General features: G+C 37.6%; 1 pseudogene; it reads right to left on the bottom strand.

Annotated features, from left to right (window-relative positions):
- Positions 1 to 2028: 2028 nt before the first annotated feature.
- On the bottom strand, positions 2029 to 16021 carry LOC102848967 (annotated as a pseudogene).
- Positions 16022 to 26216: the final 10195 nt, after the last annotated feature.

The following is a 26216-nucleotide window of genomic DNA, read 5'->3' as shown; positions in this document are numbered from 1 at the left end:
TTAAGACCAATGTTAGATGAAACCAAAGTAAAATACAAAAAAACAATAAACTCCCCACCCCTAAATTTTCCCTAATCAATTCCTATCACCACCCTTTACATATTTTTAATTTCTTCTTTAGACAGTGAAATGAAAATTTAATGCTAAAAGTCTTGAAATAAATATAGTTTCCCCCCAAAAAAAAAAAAATCTGGGTTTTTTTTTTTGTTTTTTTTTTTTAACATCAGTTTTGAGACTTGCTTGATTACAACCTGCAACCTGGTTTGCTTCTACTTCTGGGCTACTTAATCATCCTATCTTCACAAATTACAGCCTATATAAATATATGACCCCAAATCTCAGGTGAGATTCCAAACATGTTGGCTGCTTAACATATTTAATGTGGCTTCCATCAATTTATATCCATTCTTATGAACAGAACGACTTCTACTTGTTCATACTTGTGCTTGTATTTGGAATCTTGTTACTTCCTATGCACTCTCTTTACTCAAGCCAACAGCTTCTTTCTGCACCACAGAAAACTCTGAAAATGTTGACAAAAATAACAGCAAAAGACATTGGCAGCTTCTGATCATTCCATCTTTAAACTCGCATTTTGCTACATTACTTTTTCTGCTCACAGAGCAAGATTCAAGGTCTGCTCTTCTTTCCTCTGAAAATGATTATTTTTGCCTCTTTAATTTGTGGGTTTTGGGTTCCCCCCATTATTTGTCACCATTTTATTCAACTTCTTTGTGGCAATCTGTAGTGGTGTTTGTCAAACATCTCTAGCTCTCTGCTCTTATGTAAAATGATAGGATTGTATTTTTTGCTCATTAGAATGGATCCCAGTGACTAGAGACATACACTGAGCTATGTGCAGAAGTGAAATAAGTAATTTCCTGACTAGCAACTTATTGTCAGGTCTTTTGCTTTGCTTCAGCAGGGTGCAGTGTTTGATAAGATTCTTTGCTCTTTCAGCTGTAGTCCCTCACATATCACTGTGATGCCTACACACAGTCTGAACAAAGAAATACCGCTGCCATTCCAAGCCTCTGATAGTCTTGGGTTGTGTCACTACATCATAACTTACTCTCTTCTGATGTCCAGAAAGGTTTATGGTCTTGGAAGCTATGAGAAAATGCTGCACTGTCCTACAGTGTTACCATGAATTGAAACTGACTTGATGGTAGATCTTGTTATTTCATTTTGTTTTTTCTTCTATCCTGGAACTCTGGTCGCTAGTACATAGCAAGTTGCACTGCTAACTCAAAGGAAGCACATCTCTTATGGTTCAAATCCCACAGCCACTCTGAGGGAGACAGAAAGCCTGTCTTATCTTGTTGGAATTTACAGACTTGAAAACCTAGTGGAAAAGGGTTGCCATGAGTTGGAGTCAACATGGCAGTAGTGAATTTTTGTATTTTCTGGTTCAATAACACTGGGTTTTGTTTTGCTTTGTTTTTCCCCCTTTTCCAGGCTCCTATTCCCTTAAGGAAGCTCTGGTGGCTCAGTGATGACGAGTTGTACTGTCAACTTAAAGACATGTGGTTTGAGTCCACCAGTTTCTTCACGGGAGAAAGAGGGGCAATCTCTTTCTGAGAGATTTACTGCCTCTGAAAACCCTATGGAGGGTCAAGTATGTGTCAGTTCTGAATCAATGGTACACAAAAACATCAACAAAATATATTCCTTTCAAGCTACTATTCTACTTCCTTTGGTTTTAACTCCCAAATTATCTGAAGAATTGTTTAAACCAAACCAAACTCACTACCATAGAGTTGAATCTGACATGTCCATCTTTATCAGTTTTCAGAGGCGGTAAGTAAGTCTTTATGGAAGGAAATTGTTTTTCTTTCTCCATAGAAGTGGCTGGTGAATTGAAACCATTAACTTTTCATTAAGTCATTCAACATTTAACAAAGGTTTCTAAAAGAGTAATACATACTTCCCCCTTCTTTTTTCTTCAGTTTCATTTACTTATAAATTTGATACTCTGATATTCTTTCTTTTTACTTCATTTGCTTTATTTCTGTTACACAAAATCCACTACATAGAGGCCACAGCTGGAGCCTGAGTCCTCTGTATGGAGATTCTGATGAGGGTCTTGCAAGATGGTCAATGAATTCCTGGTAGAGAGACTTGGTGTGTAGTTCTCTTTCCAGACGTCCTCAGTCATGTAGCTGTTGGTTTTAGAGATGGCATCGGCCTTGGTGAAGAAGTTGTCCAGGGTAGTCATGCAGATCTTAGCTGAGGTATTAGTTGTGGTCAACTCCAGCCATCATCAGTAGCTTTTTGGGCCCTGACCAAGATGATGCCAGTACCATGAGGTGCAGTGATGAGGGTACAAGCACAGAGCCACAGTGCCCAGCCTCCCTACAGAGAATGGTGTGAGGCTTGCTGATCTTGCCCCAGTAGCCTCACAGCACAGGGACAATGGAGAGTTTGGCCAGGATAATGCCCCTTCCCTCCATGAATGGCAGTAGTCACCTAATTGGAGCACTTAATGTTCAAGTCCACATGGCAGTTATAGTCTTCAACAGTTTTGAATACCTTGACAGTAGTCCTCTGGTGGGCTTGTCTTTATTCTGCACAGGGATGATTTTCAAGATATCATCCTTAAAGGACATGCCCAGAAAGAAATTAATGATCTCAGACTCCTTGATAGGCAGTGAGAAGAGATAGATCTCCTTTAAGGACTTGATTTCATGTCTTTGACCAGACAGCATAGTTTGGTGATGGGTTGCCACCCACTGTTTTCTGTTTTGTCTCCTTGAGCTCCTAGGCCCTTCCCAAGTCCCCAACCACAGCTATGACCCCAACTCTGCTGACCACTGATGAAGCCTAAGCTGAAAGTGCTTCCACCCCCGGGTCCCTGGAGCTTCCGGGTCCACCTCCCGTGCTTATATCATCCACCACTTGATGTTTTCTCAGAGATAAAGCTGATTTTATTTCTTACTTGCTTTTTAAAATCACTCAATCTCTGTTGCCAGACCCTAAATATAGTATTTTATACAGAACAGAAACAGATAATTGGGTATTTTTTTTTTTTTACTTAGACAGTGGAAAAGCTTCAACATTTCTGTTTTACCAAGTTCTGTAGTCTGCTTTTTTGTAACCCTTAAGACTATTCAGCATATCTTGAGAACTAAATTTAAAAAGTACTTGACAACATTAGAAATTTATACGCATCTTCAAACTAAAGCACTAAGAACCTGATTGGTTACTGCCAAATATTCTTTGTTGACTTGATATCGTCCTCCTTCCCTATAAATGGGGCTGCCAGAGGCAATTCTCCAAAGAAACTGTTGACTGGAAAATATGTTCATTATCTCCACAAATGGAAAGCTTTGTATTTATCTCAGTTTTGACCGTAAAAACAATACTAGCTTAGTTTCTATGGAATTTTCTTTACTGAAATATGCACAAGAAAACTGTATTAAGTACCTTCTTGAGTTGGTAAAACAAAGTCAAGAATATAAACAAAAAGAACATTCTGAGAAGAATTAGGCAGCACACTGAATATAAAAGGAAGTGCTCAAATCGCACTACTATCAAATTGTCTTTAAGTCATAGTTTGGACTGTGTGAAGGAAAACTCGGCATCTGTTTAGGAGGAAGATTTATCAACAATCATGTGTTATGCAAATGACACAACCTTGCTTGCTGGAAATGAGGAGGACCTGAAAACATTTGCTGCAGAAAAGAAAAGATTACAGACTTCTGTGTGAATTACATCTCAACATCAAGAAAACAAAATCCTCACCACTAGGCTGATAAAGGGGAAAAAAGATTTAAATTGTCATTGACATCATCTTACTTAGATTCACAGGCAGCACACTTGACACCAGCATCAAGAAACAAAAAGACAGACGTGCATGGGACAGTCTTCTATCTGGGACCTCTCCAAAGTACTGGGGAACAATGATGTCAGTTTCTTGAAGTATTTGTTCAGCATACAGACTGAATAGGTATGAAGAAAGGATACATTTTTGATGCACACATTTCTTAATTTTAAAATACAAAATGTTTCCTTGCTTTGGACAATAGCTTAGTGGCACTTGACACTTATAGCACATAAAACCAACAACAACATATTAATATATGTCATCATATATGATATAATATCATAATCATATATGACAGATATCAATATGTTACTGTTCTGTGCTATAGTGTCAAGTATCACTAAGCTGTTTAAATGCATTTAAATTTCTTTTTCTATTTATTCTTCACTACCTTGAGTGAAATCTGCATTTAGTGGAAGCTTGAGAAGATACTATTTAGTACGTTTTCTGTCACTTTCTTGATGCTTGTAATATTGAAGGGAGGAGGAAATAAAAGTTAGTAGAGGTTATCATGGATCTGAAAATCAATTGAAAGAGAACTAGTTCTATGCATTCTACTACATGTTTTATGACACTTGGGTAAAGTGAGCAGGTGCAATTTGTACTTCTTTGTCCATTTTCTGGCTGTTGCTATGATCATATTTTCTGTCTGGTGTTTTCTGCTCTCAGAGCTTCCACTGCTGTTTTCACTCATAATTTATCTCTTCAGCTTGGGCTACCCTTGACGCTTATTCCTGGAAGCTAAACCACTTGTACTTATCTGCATAGCTTCTGGTTCTGGTTTCACCTTGACATTCACTAGTGATACAAATCCTCTGAGGTGTGACTTAGCTCTTAACTTACCCATAGTTCTGGAAAGTGTAGGTTCCGGACTGTGTGCTCCTTCCCCCAGCTCACCTACAAGGATACTAGCTAGTACATTCATTTATCTTCTGAATCATTCACCAGACTTACGTAAAATTTTAAATCTACTTCATATAATAAAGATTCCAGGGAAAACTTTAGGATAACAAGGAGGTGGGGTGTACTTAGTGCATTCCATATTATATTACTAACCAAAAGTTAGTAGTTTTTAAATTCTCCAGCTTCTCCGAGGGACAAAGGTGAACTATCTACACTCACAAGGATTTGTAGTCTCAGAAATCTAATGAGGGAAACTAAGAATAATAATCCATTGACAACTGTAGATATGGTTGGGGTTTTGTTTTATGTTGTTGTTGTCTGTTTGTTTCTTAGGGTTGAGGATCATGAAGAGTGGAAGATTTCTATGTGAAACTTTTATAAAATTACCTTGCCACAGTTTCTGTTCTATTTTGGTTGTATCGACATGGTGAAGTGTTATTTGTTCATCTACATGCTTCACATCTCCCGCTGGGTCCCTGAATGGATTAGGATAGCTCTGACTTTTTAGTATCTGACCCTAAGAAGTTAAATATAATTAGGCGGCAAGAACATCACAATATCAAGACAACTTTAATTTAATTCTTTCTCCCTTTTCAAACTTTTTTCCTACCCAGTTAATCATTGTCTGAACATTTTCTTATCTTAAAGAATTAAAATAATTCATTTTAATATCTTACCTGTGTTCTTCTCTGACTATATAAAACCTCACTATGCAGAAATCCAAGCTCTGTGTCAGGACATGCCCTTTTTTGATAATTATGGCTCTTTTTGAAATGAAAAGCAAATATTTCTTTCTCACAAGAGTCTGTCTATTGCAAATAAAAAAAATTACTTACTTTCAGATGATTGTATCTGATAGGAATTGAAAATCCACTTACCAATTCAACAGATGTCTTTCTTCTAGGATATAACTAATTCATCTTGAAGTCATTAATACTATTGACGAAAACTGAGTTGGGAGTGTTGAATGAAGTAGAGACAAATGCACAGTGATCGAAAAATATTGGTTATTATTGAAAAAAATTATCCATCCTCAAATATGTTATTATTGTATATCGTCAAGTCAGAATTGACCCATAGCTGACCCTCCAGTTGGAGCCACTGGAGTATTCAAACAAACCATGTACTCTTGGCAGTGTAGGGTGGCTTTTTACCACTATGCCGTACTAGACGCCTACACACACATGTACAATTTATGTAACTGAACACTGCTAACAGTACAGTTTATACCTATTTGAGGTATGAGCACCAATTATTTATACAAATAGCTAAATGAAAATTTATTTTCTCAAAGCCTATACAGAGAATTGAATCAATGACATATATTTCAAGGTCAGGAAGAAAGGTCTCTCGCTGTCTTTATTCTCTAGACTCTTTATATATTAAAGTGATCTCAGCCAACATTTTCTCCTCTTGGAGAGCATGCAGAGAATGAAGTACCAGCCTCTCTTGATACTTGCTGGATGGTTAATAGTCTTTTTGAGAATCTCACATTCATTAGGAGTCCTGGTGGCCCAGTGGTTAAACACTTGACTGCTAACCAAAAATGAGTGTTTCACACCCACCAGATGCTCTTTTGCATAAAAATGTGAAAATAAGCTTTATTTAAGATGACTGCCTTGAAAACCATAAGAGGAAGTTCTGCTCTGACCTGGAGCGTTCTTGGGAGTGGGAATCCAGTCCACTGCAACAGGTTTTGTCTTACATACATTGTTATGGTTCGGTCTCATTGTGTTTAGTTCGACTCATAGAGACCCTAAGAACAACAAATCTGACTCTGTCCTATCCTGTACCATCCTCATAATTTCTGACATACTTGAAACCATTGCAGCAGTCACTGTATCAATATATCTGGTTAATCTATCTATTTTGTAGACCTTTTAAACATGGTAACCCTCTCTAAGGAATAGTATCTTCTAGCAACACGCCCAAAGTATTTGAGACAAAGCTTTGTCATCTTTGCCTCCAAGGAATACTCTGGCTATTTCTCCAAGATAAGTTTGTTCTTTTGTCAGTCAATGGGATATTCAGTACTTTTCTCCAAAACCATAATACAAAAACACGAATTTTTCTTTTGTCATCCTTATTCATTGTCTAGTTCTCAAAGGCATAGCAAATGATTGAAAATAGCCTGGCTTTAATCGGATGCATCTTAGTCTTCAAACTGACATCATTGCTTCTCAGTAATTTGGAGAGGTCCCTGACTGCTTACTTTCTCAGTTACATATCCTAATGTCCTGACTACTGGTATCAAAAGTATAATTGAGAATCCAAGTAAGATGAATTTTTTAACAGTCACAATCATTTTTTTCCATCTATCATGATGTTGCCTATCAGTCTAGTGATAAGAAGTTTTGTTTTCTTGATATTGAGATATAAAATTTCATAAAAATAATTAGTTTCCTCTTCTTTGACTTTAAATGTTAGTGAATAAATGTTGTTGTTGCTGTTATGTGCCATCGAGTTGACTATGACTCACAGCTACCCTATGAACAATAGCTTTGAAATCTGTCCTATCCTCAGCTCTATGTCTCTGCTCTGATACACAGTCACTGTGTCAATCCATCTCCTTCAAGGTCATCCTCTCCTATCCTGACCCTCCATATTTCCAAGAATGATGTCCTCCTTGACACAATGTAAATAAGACAGAGTTTTAAAATCCTGGGCTCCAAAGCAGCCTAATTTCACCTTCTCCAGGACAGACCTGTTTGTTCTGTTGGAAGTCAATGATGGGTTCAATATTCTTTGCCAGCTTCATGACTCAAAGAGGTTGATCTGTCTTCTCTCAATCCATTTGTTTCTGGATGGACACTTGGCCTGTTTCTACCTTCCTGTGATTTTGAGTAACATTGCTATAAATATCAGTGTACAAATCACCACTTGTGCCTCAGTTCTAATTTTCTTGCGGTATATTCCAAGTAGTGGGATATCTGGATCATATGGAATTTCTATGTTCTGCTTTTCGAGGAAACATCAAGCTGCTTTCCAGAGTGGTTGTACCATTTTGCAATCTCACCAACAGTGTCCGAGTATACCTATCTCTCCACATCCTCTCCAACATTTGTTGCTTGCTGTCCTATTAAATTTTGTCACTGCTACTGAGGTAAGATGGTATCTAGGTCTTTTGCCTCTAGTTAGGTTCACTCTCAGGTATTTCAATTTGTGGTTAGCTCTGTAAATGGTACTGCTTTCTTGGATTCTTTCTCTGGGTTATCTTTGTTACTGTAGAGGGATCCCACTAACTTTTGTATATTGACCTTATCTAAAAACCCACTAGAGGGTCTATTATGGGTTGGTTCTGACTCAATGATACACAACAAACCATCAAAGATGAGCTAAGTCTAGATCTGGAAGAAAACTTGGTTGTGTTTTAAAGAGGAATGAAACATCCAATAAAGTAGCAGATATCTTAGGGAACAACAAACAAGGACAAGTTGCCTAATAAGCAAATTTGTTGGAGAGTGGGATGTCCCATTCAAAGATGGTGGGCAGCTCTGTCACTTTGAAGGTTGTCATTCTCCGTGTTGTTGTTCTTATGTGTCGTCATGTAGGATCCAACTCATAGCAGATCCTCCACCAGGTTTTCAGAGGCAGTGAATCACATGGGTGGAGACTGCCCATCCTTTTCCCACAGAGAAGCTGGTGGATTCGAACCTGGTGCCTTTGAGATTGCAACACAGCTTATTGACACTTGGCCACTATAGCTTTGGCCAGATTCAGGCTCCTCAAAGAGTTCAAAATGCCTTATTCCAGAATTCAGTCCTTCTTCCAATTGGCCATGTTATCCTTTTGACACTCTTATATTTTATAAAGTTAGGACTATTCCAATTCTTCTGCTTTGATCATCATTGAAACAATTTCAAGGATTCCAAGTCCTATTTGGAAGACAAGAATGCATCATCTTATACACAGAACTTAACCCAAAATGGTCAGATAAGATTCAACAGGTAATTGTAAGGAAAGGAATTGACTTAATTGAATGGTAACATTATAATGATGTAAATGCTGAGGGATATTTATGTTAATAGGGTTTTGAGTTTGAACTTTATATACAGCAGCTGTACAAATACATATATCTCTCTCACGAGAGTTTTCCTGATGTCCAGAACACTCACTACCATGTGCAAAACATTGAGGCAATCAGCCAGCAGTCTGCTGCATGACTCCTGCTTGAGTAGGAACAGTTCATCCCACGGATTTGGATCTGATTAGACCCTCTGACAGACACACAAAAACATTTTCTTCTTAGGATACAGTTTCTATTTTAAGTTAAATGTTTATAGGATGGGGCACATTACACTGTTCTTTAAGAACAGAATTGAATTAATTAACTAAGCCCCTCCAGTTCCACTCTGACTGGGTTCCTACCCAGTGCATAGAAAGACTGAACTCAGGTTAAAGTCTCAACACTGCTAGACTCATGTTTAGTTTGATTAGCAGATATTTAAATCTAAGCACCACCTTTGAATATAGAAGAATTTTTAGTGAAAATTATACAGCTGTAAAAATATTTTACATGTTCTCTATAGAATTTCAAAGGATCATGACAAGTCTTTTGTACAATCAGCAACTTCTGGAAACCATTTTTTTTTACGTTTAATTTCTGTTACCATTATAGTCTAACAAACTCCCACCTGCCACTTACAAATAGTCTTTGTTGGTGCTTATTAATGACCTTTCACTCACAAGGCTGTATAGGAGACAGAGGTGTGTCAATGGTAAGTAGAGATTGTGGCAAGCACTGGAATTGCTCCTTTGCCAAATCTGACACTTATCTTAGGAAACTTTCCTATAATATCCACCCTACAATATGATTCACAATAAATCACAATAATAGGAAATCATGGTAGTGCTATACCTCATAAGTAAAATTATCAGTTTTATTTAAGCTTTCTTTAGCTATATTCACAAGCAGAATGAGAACATTTGGTTGAAATGACTCAAAATGAGAAAAAGAGGAAACTATTCTATAGTCTCATATAACACCCCTCCACACACACACATGCATGTGTGCATGCACACACAAATGCACCCTCATGTGTACGTGTATGTGTGTGTTTTTTGTCTTCTTGTTGTTAGATGCCATCAAATAGACTCAACTCATGGTAACCATAGCCTAACACTTCAAGACCTTGCCCAATCCTATGCCAGTCAATATCTGCAATTTCTGCTAAGCTTAAGAATATTGGAGCAGTCATTGTGTCAATCCAGCTCACTGAGTGTCTTTTACTTGGCTGACCCTCTGCTTTTACAAGCATGCTGTCTTTTTTCCACGGACTGGCCCCTTTAAATAATAGACCCCAAATATATGAGACTTAAGTCTTAGGAGTACCCTGGCTATGCTTTTCCAAGAAATATTCGTCTTTTGGCAGTCCATGGTGTATTCGATACTCAGCATGGGAGAGGAAGATACAGTAACAGGGGCAGGGGTGGTTTGTGGGTCGGAATTAATGATATTGGCTGGGGACAGGGCAGGGTTTAAAGCTGCTGAACATGGGTCACTGAGTCACACGTGCTTCGATGGCACATAACCACCACAAGAGCACAATTTGAAAGCTTCAGTATTTCTTTGGTCTTCTGTATTCATAGCGTAAGATAGATAGATAGATAGATAGATAGATAGATAGATACATACATAGATACATACATAGATAGATAGATAGATAGATAGATAGATAGATAGATAGATACATAGATACATAGATAGATAGATAGATAGATAGATAGATAGATAGATAGATAGATCTATCTTACTAATCCAGTGGAGCAGATCTAATTTAGTTTTGTTTGTGTAGCTCCCTTTATTGACTTCATCTTTATAGGGTTGAGATGAGAAATATCCACTGACATTCCTTTAAAACCTGTTGCTACCATTTAGATCCTGTCTCATAACAAATTTACAGGACAAAATAACATCGTCCTCATTTCTAATGCTGTAATTCCCATGGGGGGCAGATAGCCACATCTTTTTTATAAGGCACAATTGATGCTTTTGAACTGCTGACCTTTTGGTTAGCAGTGGAGAGATTAACCACTGTGTAATGAGGGCCACTCATAGTCCCATAGGTATTTACATTATGCATTGCTTATTTTTATTACATACTTACTCTATAGGGTAAGAAGTCTGTTTAATTTTGCTTTAATTAGTGTTCCCAAACATATGTCAGTAGAAAATCCCCTTTTCATATTACATACATTTATTTTCTTTAAATTCTTGAGACAAATATCCACTAGGAATTATTACCCTATGGTGATCTCATATTCCTCCATTAAATCTACTGAGAATATTGAATTATAGGATCAGAACAACCATTTACATAGATTTCTATAGACTAAAACCACGTTGCTGCTGGATACCTTTTTATAGTGTACATTTTTAATGAAAATATTCTCTCTTATATTCTACATAGTAATATAAAACTAACATACTTTGGACATATTGTGAGGAGAGACCGGTCCTTGGAGAAGGACATCATGCTTGGGAGGGTGGAAGGACGGCGCAGGAGAGGAAGGCCCTCTATGAGGTGGATTGATTCGGTGACTGGGGTAATCGGGATGGGAGTGTTAGAGGCGGTGTGGTTGGCGCAGGACAGAGCAGAGTTTAGGGCTGTTGCACATAGGGTTGCTATGAGTCGCAAGCGACTCGATGGCACATAACAACAACAACAGTATAAAACAATATACAGTAGGGTATGATTTCTAATATCAACCATTTGTTCCTCTTCTCTAAGAAAGTATTAACCTGTGTTCAATTTGAAAAATTTGTGAGCCACACACATGATTTATTTTTCTCTATGGACAGTAATCCTCCAATTCTATTAGTAGCAAATATGCCTATCTTTAAAGTTTAACTCTTAATCATATGTGGGATTTTAAAATTTGAAGATGATGAGCATTATCTCTGTTCTTTTTATTTTACTATTTTTATTTTTATTTTTTTAAATTTTTTATATTTTATTATTTTGTGTGTGTGTACCATCAAATCAGAACTGACTGGTACAGGAGGAGATTGCCCCTCCTTCTCCAGCAAAGCATCCGGTGGATTCAAAACGCCTACCTCCTGGATTGCAGTGCAGCTTCTTGCCACTAGGCCATCAGTTGTTGTTGTTGTTATGTGCCGTCGAGTCGCCTGCGACTCATAGCGACCCTATGTACAACAGCCCTAAACTCCGCTCTGTCCTGTGCTAATCGCACTGTCTCTGACACTCCCATCCCAATTATCCCAGTCACTGAATCAATCCACCTCATAGAGGGCCTTCCTCTCCTGCGCCGTCCCTCCACCCTCCCAAGCATGATGTCCCTCTCCAAGGACCAGTCTCTCCTCACTACATGTCCAAAGTAAGTTAGACGGAGCCTCAGAATCCTTGCCTCCAAGGAGCCACTCGGTTTAACCCTCTCCAGGACAAATCTATTTGTTTTCCTAGCAGTCCATGGTATTCTCAGTACTCTTCTCCAGCACCACAGCTCAAAGGCATCAGTTCTCCTTCTATCCTCCTTGGTCATTGTCCAACTCTCTGATGCATAACAGGTGATTGCGAAGACTATGGCCTGTATCAGACGCACCTTAGTCTCCAGAGAGACACCACTGCTCTTCAGCACTTTGGAGAGGTCCCTAACAGCAGACTTTCCCATGGCAATGCGCCTTTTAATTTCCTGGCTGCTGGTGCCAAGACTGTTGACTATGGAGCCAAGCAAACTAAAGCTGTGTACAATCTCAATCTCTTCACCATCCATCCTGATGCTGCCGATTGGTCCAGTGGTGAGGCCATCAGAGCTCCCTTATTTTATTCTTTTTCGTTTACTCTTCCTTACCAAAACTTTTGAGAGAGAAATGGGTAAAATTTGATCTGATTCAGAATATCTTACCCTATTCCATATTCAAATGCTGTTCCAGATAGTCTTATGCATTGGCAGATCATTAGAATAAATCCTAACTTTTCCTCCCTTTGTGCGGGAGTACCCTCTTCATTGTGTCAATCAAAACTGTTTCTAATTTTTAGTTTTCAATGATTTTTATTTCACAAACACTAAGTTTATTAAAATACAGTCTTTAACACGTTGCCGCAAATGACAGCAAAATGTGTTTCTAAGCACGGTCGCCAATTTAAAAGTGTGCGGCAACGTGTTTATTGAATATAACACCCACAATGTAATCAATGTTACTTTCTCATCTCCTTCCTGCAAGTAACATTCCCATCAGCGTATCTGCTGTTGGTTTTAATGAAAAAGTTTCCAATATGAAAAACCTAAAGGGATATTTAATACCCAAGTTGATGTAACTGATCGGGACAAGCTAGATAGAACAGAGAAATGAGTTGGAGTGCAGTATGGTGAAATGTGTGTGTTAGAAGAGGTGAACATACTGAGCATACTGAAAACTGGACAACGAAGGAAACTATCAAATTTCAGGAAGGAAGAGCAAAGTTTTAGGGACAAAATGCATATTAAAGTTTGAAATGCCTGAATTCCCTATGCAATTTGTCTTTGATTATGGATCCAGGTAATGTGAAATCCTTGACATGTCTACTTTTCTCCATTTATCATGATGTTTTTGATTGGCCCAGTGAAGAGGAATTTTGTTTTCTTGATGATGAGATTCAGTTCATATTGAAGAGTATAGTCGTTGATCTGCAGCAAGTGCTTCAAGTCCTCCTCATTTTCAGCAAGAAAGGTCGCATCATCTACATAACACACATTGTCGATGAGTCGTCAGTCAAGCCTGATGTCACCTTCTTCTTCAAAGAGTGTCAGCTTCTTGAAGGCTTTGCTAAGATACAGACTGAATAAGTACAGTGAAAAAATATAACCCTGATTTATACTTTTCCTGATTTGTAAGCATGCAATGTTCCCTTATTCTATTTGGATATAAAGATTACAATCTAGCAAACTATATAGAGTAGTCTATTCTACTATATAGGCAGCTCCAGTGGCCAAGAAGCTTACCAGGTGGTAAAGAACTGTGCTGCAATCCTGAAGGCACACAGTTCGAGTCCGCCAGCTGCTCCATGGGAGAAAGATGGGCAATCTCCTCCCACGGGATTAAACTGCCTCTGAAAACCCGCCCGGAGGGTCAGCTATGGGACAGTTCTGACTTGATGATACACAACAAGAATAACACATTAATCCTAGGGAGCTCTGGTAACCTAGTCGTAAAAGGTTGCACCACAATCCCAAAGGCGTGAAGTTTGAATCCACCAGCTGCTTGGTGGGAGAAAGCTGAGAAATCTCCTGTGCAATTTCCTGCTGCTGCAAATCTCCTGGAGCGTCAGCTCTGAGTCAATACTGACTAGACAGTGTGGACAACACAACATATGTTAATATTCTTGACAGAAAGCATCGACTAATCTAGACAATTTCAACAGTGTGTGGAGAAAGCCAATGTATTTAAATGTCTTTCACCTGATGTATAGTTTATCTCAGAAATATTTCCAGTATTCTGCAGTAAATATTCTTTGATAATAAACATTAAGAACAAACATTTTTAAACTACATCGATATTTAATCAATTTTAGCCTTTATTATATCAAAAGTATTTTCTACAACAATCTATTTTTAATCTATATTCACAATTTTAAGGAACAAAAATTTCATGTGCAAAAGACATTTTTACATTTAGGTAAGTTCTTGAGCGTATAATTCTTGATCAGTTTATACTTAGATGTCACCATCTGCTGTAATGAATTGAGGAGCATCTAATTACTTCTTATTTTCTGTTGCACCTTTAATGGAGAGTGTCATCCATCAACAACTGCCCGATGTTTTGATCTAAATGATTGCGTTAACCCGAGTGACCTTGCAAAGTGAAGAAATGAGTGCGTAAGTGGTGGGATAGCAGCTGGCAATTTGTGAAGATTTTTACAGCTTGTATAGTTAAAATTCCACAAATTATTGTGGACTGTTGTACTTCAAAAGATAAAATATTTTCACTGAAGGCAGTTCCTGTTTGTGTGAAATGCCTTCAGGGGACAAATGATGCGTAATACAAAACTCTGTGAATGTGGCGCTCACCATGGCAGAAGAGCAGTGGAATTACCACGGTACAACACGTCCACAGACGTAGACAGGGTCGCATTCATCACGCTCCTTCGGGGATGACAGACGTGTAGCGCATTTTGTATGTAATACAATTTGAATAAATATATGCTTTTTTATTAGTCTAGCTCCAAAAACCTGGTCGAACAGCTAATTCCTAAGATGTTTGAGCACAAGACAAGAAATGTTTTAGCAAGTGCATTGCCAAAACAATACTACTGTGCTCACAGAAGATTACTATGCTGTATCTCAGAACTTTTGCTAAAACAAAATTTTCACTTTATACTGGTTTTCTTACAAAGTTCGTATACATTGTTTTTCACACCTGATCTTTCCCCTTTCTTTTATTTTCTCTTAAAACCCAAACACATACATGCAAAATAGAAGGTTTTGTTTTTATTTTTCAACTTGTGTTGAGAATAGCCATTTTATTTAAACTATGGTTTAGGAAATCAAATGATGCTTGGTAATAGGATTCGTTTGGAAACGTTCTCAGTCTCTTTCTGATATTGCTCTTCCCAATAATAATTTACACTTGCACTGGAGATATTTTGCCTACCAATTACTTACCCCAAGTTTTCTGAGTCTGTTTTCCTATACAGAGTTGAAAGTTGTGGTAGGAAAGTCCTCCCAGCTGGTAAAATATTTCTCTGAATTCAATGTAGATTTACTATTCCATATTAAGACTCCTCTCTCTCATCCAGCTCTCTGGATTTATTGTGCGTGCACGCACAGGGTTTTAGAAATTCCAATGGTCTCTGAGAGATCTGGCTCACTCTGTGGCTGGATGAGCATTCGTGTGTGAAACGTTGTACACGTCCAGAGACTGGGGAAATCGTTCTGAGTCAGTTGGGTGCCAGGAGAAGCTCTATGTCTTGAATAATATTTTCCTCTGCAAACAGACTGTCCCAGGCAAATTCAGTCCCCTCTCTGTGGTTTATAATCCCCATAGCTGCAAGTAAAGATAACATATTTTATGAGTATGTGCATTTTGGGTGAATCCTTGCATCACAGTCAGTAAGGAGTTGGACCCAAAGGTGGGTCAATTCCACCGGCAGCTCAAAGGAGCAAAAATGGGTAGTCTTCCTCCTGTGCCGCTTATCCTCCCAATGGAGGGCCAATTATGTCTTAGTTCTGACACAATAGCAATAAATTGTCTTTATCACTATTTTTAAATACTTTATAAGAGTTCCTGACCTTTGTGATCACAGGTACTTTACTGCACTTGTGAACACAGCCCTCTTGACCAAAACTGGCCATTGTGTTATTAGATTTATAAAAGCAATATTGAATTGAATTCAGTTTATTAGTAATTGTGTACAGCTGCTATCTGCCTGGATCAGTACGTGTATGATAATGGGAGGCCTAGCGGGGATTAGAAATTTAGTGATTTAGGCTAGGAGCCCTGTTAGGGAGTTGGGTAGACTAATAGAGTATTGGAGAGCATAGTGGGTTTCCTAACACTCGTTCCTAATGTTTATAAGGCAGCTGATATTCATTGGCATCAGATGATGCTATTATTCAAAAGAATATTTAAAACCATAGAGTTTGGAAAAATACTCATATCCTCACCCAGGCTCTTTTTCTTACTGGAATTTTGCCTGGGTATAATTTTTTTTTAACCTCTCTAATATCTGGGTTTGTTATTTATAATTTGAAATAGTAATTTTTGATGTTACTATTTTGATGAAAGAAAGTGCTAAGCACCGAGAAACAACTGAGAAGATAGAAAAAAAAATTCTACTGGACTTTAGAGATCAGAGAGTATTTCATCCTTCTCAACGTGTGACATGGAGAATAATAGATCTACAAAAATAGGGGTAATTAACCTGTCAGGTTTTGAGGTTAGGTGCTACTTCTCAATTCACTTGGTTCACTAACATTTAACAAAGTGTGTTGAACATAATATATACTATTCTTTTTTAAACTTAAATGGCTAATGCAATAGATCCATCTATTAGGAGAAGAATGAAAAAGGATGTGGTTATGCCCAGAGAAGTACTATGAGAGTGGAATTATTTCAGAGGTTACTGACGATCATAATGCAAATATATAAGATCACTGTCAAAGCCTTAACTTTATGCATTAGTGTTGCTTTCTTGCCATTCTTTTAAGGCTAGGAATCTAATCAATATATCAATGTTGTTGTTGTTATGTGCCATCGAGTGGCTTGCGGCTCATAGCGACCCTATGCACAACAGTCCTAAACTCTGCTCTTTCTTGTGCCAATCACACTGTCTTCAATACACCCATCCTGATTACCCCAGTCACTGGATCGATCCACCTCATAGAGGGTCTTCCTCTCCTGTGCTGTTCTTCCACCCTCCCAAGCATGATGTCCTTCTCCAAGGACTGGTCCCTCCTTACAACATGTCCAAAGTATGTTAGACGGAGCATCAGAATCCTTGCCTCCAATGAGCAGCCTGGTTTAACCCTCTCCAGGATGAATCTGTTTGTTTTTCTAGCAGCCCATGGTATTCTCAATACTCTTCTCCAGCACCAAAGCTCAAAGGCATCAATTCTCCTTCTATCCTTTCTAGTCATTGTCCAACTCTGATGCATAACAAGTGATAGCAAAGACCATGGCCTGTATCAGACGCACCTTAGTCTCCAGAGAGACACCATTGCACTTCAGTACTTTGGAGAGGTCCCTAACAGCAGACTTTCCCATGGCAATATATCAATAGACAGTTTAAGTAATGTAACTTATTATAAATGTTGTTAGGTGCCATCAAGTCTATGTTGCCTCATAGCATAACTATAAACAACCAGTTACAATTTTGCTCTATTCCTCATCATCCTTACAATCTCCACCAAGTTCAAAAACATTTTTACTCTCATTGTATCAATACATCCTTTGAGAGGCTTTCTGTCTTTCATGTCATCTGTTAATAATGTTCAAACCTTATTACTGTAATTTCAGAACTAACTCAAAATTTATTGCTGAAGAGTGAGAACCGACTCATAGCTGACTTTCTCCTGGGCTTTTTGAGGCTGTAATTATATAAGAGGAGATTGCCAGATTGCCTATTATTCTCCTTTGGAGGTACTGGTAGATTCTCAGTATCTGGGAAGAGTGGACTTTGGGTTACTAGGACAACTTCCTAAAAACTAGGCTACCAGAGATAGATAATTTACTATCATATTATTACCTTGAACCATTTAGAAACCATTTATACCCAGCTACATTTACAAGTTGGCACTTACCCAAACATGCTTTCAATATTTAAAAGATTTGTTTATAGATGTTGCTGCTACAGTAAACACTTATGAAAGAGATTGTACTATTTTTCCTCCTATTCTAAAAGGGGTATTATTTTAGCCTTTGATTTCACACACATAACAATTACATATTTTATAAGTGATCAATGGGTAATTTAGAGTAGATTTGTGGCTATTTATTCAGATGACTTTCTCAATTACATATTTGTTGTTTAAAATTGGGTTTACTGCTGCTTTTATTTTGTTTTCAAATAACCTTGGTCCTATTTTTGACAGATTAAAGAACTAAATAATTTTAACTTTAGATTTTTATGTGAAAAAAATATTCAATTCTTTAATCTGTCAAAAATTAGACCAATTTTTAAAAGTAGTTCTGATATGTATGTATGTACGTATGTATGTGTATGTATATGCATACATAGGTACATATACACAGAACTTTCTTAAATTTAAATCTTTGCTCTATTCACACAAAAGTCTCTTGTTCTAGATCTAGGTTTTGCATGAACTTTGTTAAATTTTCTGGGATTCTTGTTTTTCTCAGTATTAGACCTTAATTTTTATGATCCACAAAGTCAAAAGTCCTTGCATAATCAATAAAGCCCAAATAGGCACTCTTTTGGTATTCTTTGTTTTCAGCCAGGATTCAATCATCATGTCTGTGTCTATGTCTAAATATATGTATACACGTATATTTTTTAAATTGTAATCTAATCATTCCTATTATTATGGCAACTATGGTTAATTTTTATTATTTCAAACATGGAAAAATGTTTTTCATGTTTAAAAATAATCTTGACAAAAAAGCATAAATTTACATCAGAATATTATTAGTCAATTAGACATAGAAAGGATACAAGGGGGAAATATGCTCTTTTTTAGATAGAAAAGGTTCTTTAATATTGGAACGGTAAAGTTCTTTCAAACTAGTTTGAAAGAAATATAGGACGTGGAAGAGGACAATTTTCATTTATTCCTGGGAACATACTTAACACATGTTTGTAGCATTTTAGAAAGATTTAAATTTTTACATAATAATTTAGTAAGCTTGCAAAGACAGAGGAGGCATCACGCTGACTGGAGAGCTTCAGGCTAGCGCATGGACTCAGATCAGTCACACGATGTAAGTCAGCCTAGTTTTTAATGGAACGGCCTGATGTTCCTCGGGTTCTCTTAAATGAGCGTACATGTGCTTATCATTGCCTCATCTACCTCCGTAAACGTCCAGGAGACTGGAACCGATAGGAGGCTACTCCTGGAATATATGCAGGTACCTCTTATCCTCTTAAATCTTTGTATTTCCAGATTCCTAGCAAATAATCTTACATTTTACTTCCCAGACAAAATTGAAGGTATCATTGCTTCTCTCTCCTGGAACTATAAAGTTACAAAAATCATACCCGTTATTACATTCTTCATTTTTATATGTACATTAGATTTTCTTTCTTATATCTGAAGCCAGTCTATCTGCTTGTTCTTTAGGTATGTCTCCTTCATATCCCTTGGGAAATTTTCAATATCAAATATCAACACTGTCTCAGCTGAGTGTTTTTCACTAAATTATAAATATACTCAAACTTCTTCAAACTCTCAAAAATCCCTCTTGATTCCATTCCCTTTGTTTACTTCCAACTTATATTTCAGTTTGCCTTAATAGTAAAATATGTTTAAGTTTTTTGCTCGTTTCTTTTTATTTCTCTTGTTCTTCAATGCAGTTCTGGTTGATATCTCTCTCTATCGTCCCTGAAATAACTTTCCTTAAGGTCTTGTAATCACTAGTATATTACAATGTTTGTTTCTTCACTGAGGTTTGACATATTTAACTCCTACGCTGTATCTCTACTTAGATGTTTTCCTTGTCCTTCATTAGTGATTCATTGATAATTTATCATGAAATACTGTACATTTTCTTTCTTGAGTGTCATTTAAATATGACTGCATTTCCCCATCAGAACCATCAGGAGCCAACTCCAGTCTACCATTATATCTGGTCTGCAGTAGTATCATATTAGATTTCTGATTGGTTCCACTACATCTTTTCTTGTCTCCTTATATTGGGTTATTAGCGGAAAATATTTTTCATTTAATTTTATTCCTTCTGCTGTACTTAAGGAGGCTCTGATGGTGTAAGTGGTAAGAAGTTGTGCTCACAATCTAAAGGCTCATGTTTTGAATCTACCCTTTACCCCTCAGCAGGAAAACAGTTGTCAGTCTCCCTTGTGATTTAATGTCTGTGACAACTTGCTGGGAGGTCAACTATGAGCTGGTTCCAACTCAACTGTACATAGCAACAACAAATCATATACTTCAAACCTTTGAGAACTTACCATTGCTTATTTCATAAAGAATACATACTTTGAGCCTGGCTTTCCAGGACTTCTCCATACTCATTTCAGATCACCCCCTAACTTTTATTTTCTTCTGTAATCCAGGCACACAGGTCTCCTCAGACCCTGCCACAAGAATTTCAAATTATTTGCAATCTCTGCCTAGATCCCGCCCCCGCCCCCCGCCCTTTCAATTTTCCTATAAGGACTTTTTCTCTGCCATATGAATCCACTAGCAGCTCCAAGTGAGGATGATGGTCAGTTCCCATCTGTACAATTAACAGTCTCAGAAAACCAATGGGCGGTCAGCAAGGAGTCGGTTCTAACTTGACAGTAATGAGAGAATTGTGTCTTGATCAGATTCCCTTGATATTATTCTTTCCTAAAAGTGTGATTTTTTTTTAGTTAATTTTAATAGACATTTACAGAGGTTTTGAATTTCCATTCATTCATTGCCACACTTTTCTCCCTGCCCACTACTCCCCACCAGTTCGCTCTCCTCTCTGAAAAGAAAAAGAAAAAAAAAATTCCTTCATTAGTATACAATTCCCCCATCCCTCCCCCCACCCCCAGTACACTTCTCTATGCAACCTTAATTCTGGATTCCTGTGTTTTTTTTTTTTTTATCATTTGGTAAGTGCTATTCTCAGATGTGTGATAACTTGACCTAGGACAAAGTTATTTCCTTCATCTGATTTGTAGGTTTTGGAAAATGTTTTAAAAAGACTGCAACAAACAAACCTGCTTTATTAGAACCAGTAATACTACTCTCCTTAGAATTTTCTTACCTCTTGCTTTTAAGTGAACTTCAAGTCAACAAATGGCCACAGGAAAGCGTTCTCCTGAGTGTCTTGTATGCTGAGCCACGCAATCTAACAAACTATATGAACAAAGATGTGGCAGCAGGGTTGGAGGAAGACTCATTACCAAATGTGCTATGATGATTCTGGGTTGTTTTTATTTTGAGAAAAGGTTTATTCATTTTCTTTGAAATTACCCTCACCTAGTGATTTTCTTTGCGAATTTAGAAGTCCATTTCATCTTGAAGTGGCTTCCCCCATTGGAAGTTCTGTAGTTTCACTATTTATTTCTTCTTTTTTGTTTTGTACCTTTTCTTGGTTGTTGCCTGGTGTCTCTGGTTTCCTATTTTTAGACTGAGAAGGTCTGCTTACTTTGTGGAACTGGTTTCTCAGTGATGTTGTCATGTGTCTTGTAGTGATGTCATGTGTACGACTTCAGACATGGACACGATGTGAACCTAGAGCCAAATTCAAAAGGACGTACACCCAAATTCGAATGCACAGTTTGAGGGGTGGGGGTGCAGCTAGTCATTCTCCAGATTCCTGGAGAATATAGAGAATAACGAGAAGACTGCAGCTGTTGGTTGCCAGTCACTGTTGACACAGGCCTGGGGTCTTTCTCAGAATTGGAAGGTGCTTATACAATGTCAAAATGATCATTCTGTGTCAGATTCGCTCACAATTCACTACTATGTCTGTCCTATTATTTGATAATTTAATTCTTTTTTTTATTCAGTTGGCATTTGATCTCCTTTTTTCTTTGAAATTCACGTTTCAGGATTATCATCCATATCTATTATATTTCTTTTCCAATTTCTTTCCTGTAGAGGGACTGGGTAATGTGTTGGCCTACTATACTAGTATGCTGGAAATTATTAAGCTTTTAGTGTTCACGTTAAATCTTATTGTAATCCATGAATGAAAATGTAATTGCAACCATCCTGAAAAGTGTTCAAGAAATAAAAAAAGTTCACATGTTGACATTTATAGCTAAGCCCATGTATGCTATTAGCACCTCTGGGGTTTTAAATAAACATTCAAACAAGTGTGAGAGCACATTTATGAATGTATAACTCCCCATACACACAGAATAATATTACTGAAAATGTTCAGCAACTTTTTATCAGGAAAAAGCTTAGCTTAAGGCAAGTGTGCATTTCCAATCAACTCTTAACTATCCTTTTCCTGTGTTTATTTTCTATACTCAATTTGAGAAAGTCAAGTAAAACCATAATAAACTTTTTTAATGAATTTAACAGTAATCTCAAGTCTGAATATTCTTTTCAAACATAACATTAAGCCATGTCTTGGTATATCCTGTGAAACCACAGTTTTATGTACAATATTTGGATTAAATATTTTGGCTACTTTGGATTCTAACCATACAGAGTCCCTTGGTGATAAGCCCTTTATGTTAGAACCACAAAGAAAATATCACTTGACCAGTCATATCTAACCATGTGAGTACACAGTGGACACTATGTAAGAGCAATAAACATTTTGATTTGGAAACAAGAATGAGAGTGTAGGCTATTGCAAAGTGTGAGGGTACGAGGTGGCAGTCTGACCTCCTTTGATTTCGCAGGGAGGCGGAAACTCCATTTAACAGTAATAGTAGCCCAGAGCTGATCCTGTTGAGGACAGCCGTACTCCCATATTTCACAGTATAAACTTTCTATCAATTCTGACACCAATTGTTCCTCCAGAGTGCCCCGCCATTTCTTTACTGACTTAGATAATAAATTGCACTGCCTATATAGAATTCACAGACAGAATTTACAATTAGCTTATTAAGAAAGTTGTTGTGTGCTATCATGTTGAAACTGACCCATAACTGTCCCTCGAGTGAGTTTTCTGAGGCCATAAATAGTGCAGGAAGAGATGCCCATCATTTCCCTGTGGAACAGCTTCTTACCACTAGGCCACCAGAGCTCATTAAAGAGGTTACAATGGAGAATCAGAATTGACTCAAGATAGAGCTCTTTAACTGGACAAAAGGCAGACTTCTCTCTACCTCTCATCTTCTCAGGCTGCCCTCTGCCCTGCCAAGCTGAGTTTTAGGAAGTTTTTTGACTGTACGCTAGTAAGCCTCTCTCTGGCCTTCAGCCTTACATCCTTGGCCTCTTCCCTGCTTGGACAAGTGCCACAAAGCTCTTTTAGCTTTGCCGTTCATAAGTTCTAGTGGTATCTCATTCTTCAAGTAGTCATGGCGTGAAGATATTCAACTCTAGTGCAAAATTTCTCTAAAAATGCCCAGAGGCATTTCCATTCACAATCACATACTAAATAATTGGTGGGCTTGGGAATCTAGACAAAGTAATCATTTGCGGAATTTAGGATGCTACTGTATGTCAGAAAATGATAGTCAGAGGTTGTCTGTGAAATTTTAAATGAGAGCTAAGATTACTAAAGTTCAAATATAAGAACTATTAGGAAGTCAATTCTCACCTAGTTAATCTCCCATCAAATGTGAGACAATGAAGTTAGCATGGAAACATAAAGATGATGAGAAAACTAACCATCTTTGTATTTGTTATCTCATACTACCTTGAAGACCTATTATTCTAGCTGTTTCTGAAACCACCTATATTCTCATATATCTTCTAGTTTGACTGAACAGTTAAGTTCCCTTTCTATATTGTTGTTGTTGTTGTTGTTGTTATGTGCCGTCCAGTCGCCTGCGACTCATAGCGACCCTATGTACAACAGCCCTAAACTCCACTCTGTCCTGTGCCAATCGCACTGTCTCTGACACACCCATCCCAATTATCTCAGTCACTGAATCAGTCCACCTCATAGAGGGCCTTCCTCTCCTGCGCTGTCCCTCCACCCTCCCAAGAGCATGATGTCCCTCTCTAAGGACCAGTCTCTCCTCCTTTCTGTGTAGGCAACCAAAATAGCTATCCCAATATCCTTACAAACAACTACTTTCTTAGACTACTATGAATATTTTCCTCACTTATCCCAATTGGAATGATGATTTCTCAAGTGTATTATCCATTTATTTATTTCCATATGTTTTAGTAAATTAATTTGGACATTCAAATATATTTTATTTATATTTACTTATTAGTTTTAAATGACGTAACCACTACGAGCATTTTTCAATCTTTATGTACAATCTTTTTTGTCAAACATTCTTCTAAGTGGTATAGCACATGTCTGTGCATTGCTGTACAGAGATAACTTGTGGTTGCTATGATACTAAGCACTGTAACACTGATGTGTCGAATGCGATAATGGTTATCCATGGTGGACATTGTTTGGTGCAGCATCCCGATTAAGACAAGCTTCGAAGCAGGAGTGGCATTCACTTCTGAAATGGCTTGTCTTTCATTGATAGAGTTGGTATGAATTGTCTATGACTTGACAGTACTTAACAACAACAACAACGTGTACAGTGTGGCTGTCAAGAAAAGAGATTTGAGCTAAATTAAGTAATATACCCAGCTAAAGCTAAGCCCCAAGGTGGAGCCTAAACCTCTTGGGAGGAGCCAGGAGAGACAGAGGGAACCACCACCGCTGGCAGAAGCAGGGCCAGAAGCTGCGCGGGCACAAGCGGAGACCAGGCAACACAGAGGAGTCCCACAATAGCTTCTGACATGCCTCCAGGTAACAAGCCCCAAGGCGGAGCCTAAACCAGTTGGGCCCTTGGGCCTTCAGCCCTTGGGCCAAGAAGGAAAACACAATCTATACAGGAGTTCCACAGGACACATCACCTTCCCTTCGGAGACAGTACAAGTAAACTTAAGAGACACTGGACACAGTAAAAAAAAAATCTCTCTGACAAGCTGTCAAGTCATGGGTCAGACAATGGGACATTAATTCTGAAGGCATTTGGTAGACGTGAAGTGGTATCCTGCTGGAGGGTGGAGCTGGGAAATTAGTGGGTCAAGGCACTGGGCTAAGGGCAGGGACTACACTGTAACTAATGGTCAACTCTAAGATGAGGAACTTATGTTTCACTACTCCACAAATTGCTGTCTTTCAGATACTCCACTAGGTCTAAACATTCAGATTAAGACAGACTAGGAAGAAGGATTGGCCATGCACTTCTGAAATAGCAGGCCTTTGAAAACCCTATATACAAGAGGCAATGAGATTGGCATGGGATAGAGCACGGTTTAGGGCTGTTGTACATAGGGTCACTATGAGTCGCAAATGACTCGATGGCACATAAAAACAACAACAACAACCCAGCTAAAACAACTGAACCAATTGAACAATGTTAAGTAAACTCTATTTTATATAGCCAACTTAGTTATTGTTGTATTAATACCTCTTACAAAATTCCATGCAGAATCCTGGTAGAAGCAAGAAAGCTTGACATTTGGGTGGCATGTTTGCACGTGTGTGTTTACGTATCCCAGGAACACCTGCAGTGGATAAGGGTGATCCTGGGAACACAAAGATCCACAGCAACTATGACATTTATTTTAAAGCACATGCTTTATTTTAGAATTTTGCATGGTTTATTTCACATGCCAAGATCTATTTGTGTTTTTATAATATTATATTGGAACTCCCCTCAGAACACATAAAAAATAGATCTCATATGTGGTAGAAAATGGTACACTTTGTTCTTTATACTCTGAAATTCCCACAAGTCATTTGAAATAAACGATTTAGAATAAAACAGATAAACATAGTAAAATAATTTTGGTTCAAAAACTATGTTTTGCCTTAAAAGAAAACTATTACTCTTGACTAACATCATTGACCATTAATGACACTCCAGAGAAAATACAAATTGTTTTAATAACCTAGGATTTAACTGGAATATTATCTATTTTTTTAGTAAATATTTATTGAGAGCATATGATATGCAAGCAATTGGACTAGGTTTTAGGCTGTAATGGGGAATATAACAGAGATTTTTACTTTGATGTAACTAACATTCTAAGGCAGAAGGGACAAATTGCAGAAAAAAGGCAAAATAACTTGGACATACAATATATTAAAAGGCACAGTTTTCAAAGTTCTAAGTGAAATAAATAATATTAAAAATAAAACATGACATATAAATGAGATATTATTATGCAGGAAAGGATACAGATGTTCAGGATGGTAGTTTCCACTTTAAATATAACGGTCATGATAGATCAA

The sequence above is a fragment of the Elephantulus edwardii genome, unplaced genomic scaffold (genome assembly GCF_000299155.1).
Source record: "Elephantulus edwardii isolate Elephantulus edwardi_28Jun2011 unplaced genomic scaffold, EleEdw1.0 scaffold00114, whole genome shotgun sequence".
Classification (NCBI taxonomy): domain Eukaryota; kingdom Metazoa; phylum Chordata; class Mammalia; order Macroscelidea; family Macroscelididae; genus Elephantulus; species Elephantulus edwardii.
Note: the sequence above shows the minus strand (reverse complement) of the source record. Positions and strands in the feature narration are given on the sequence as shown.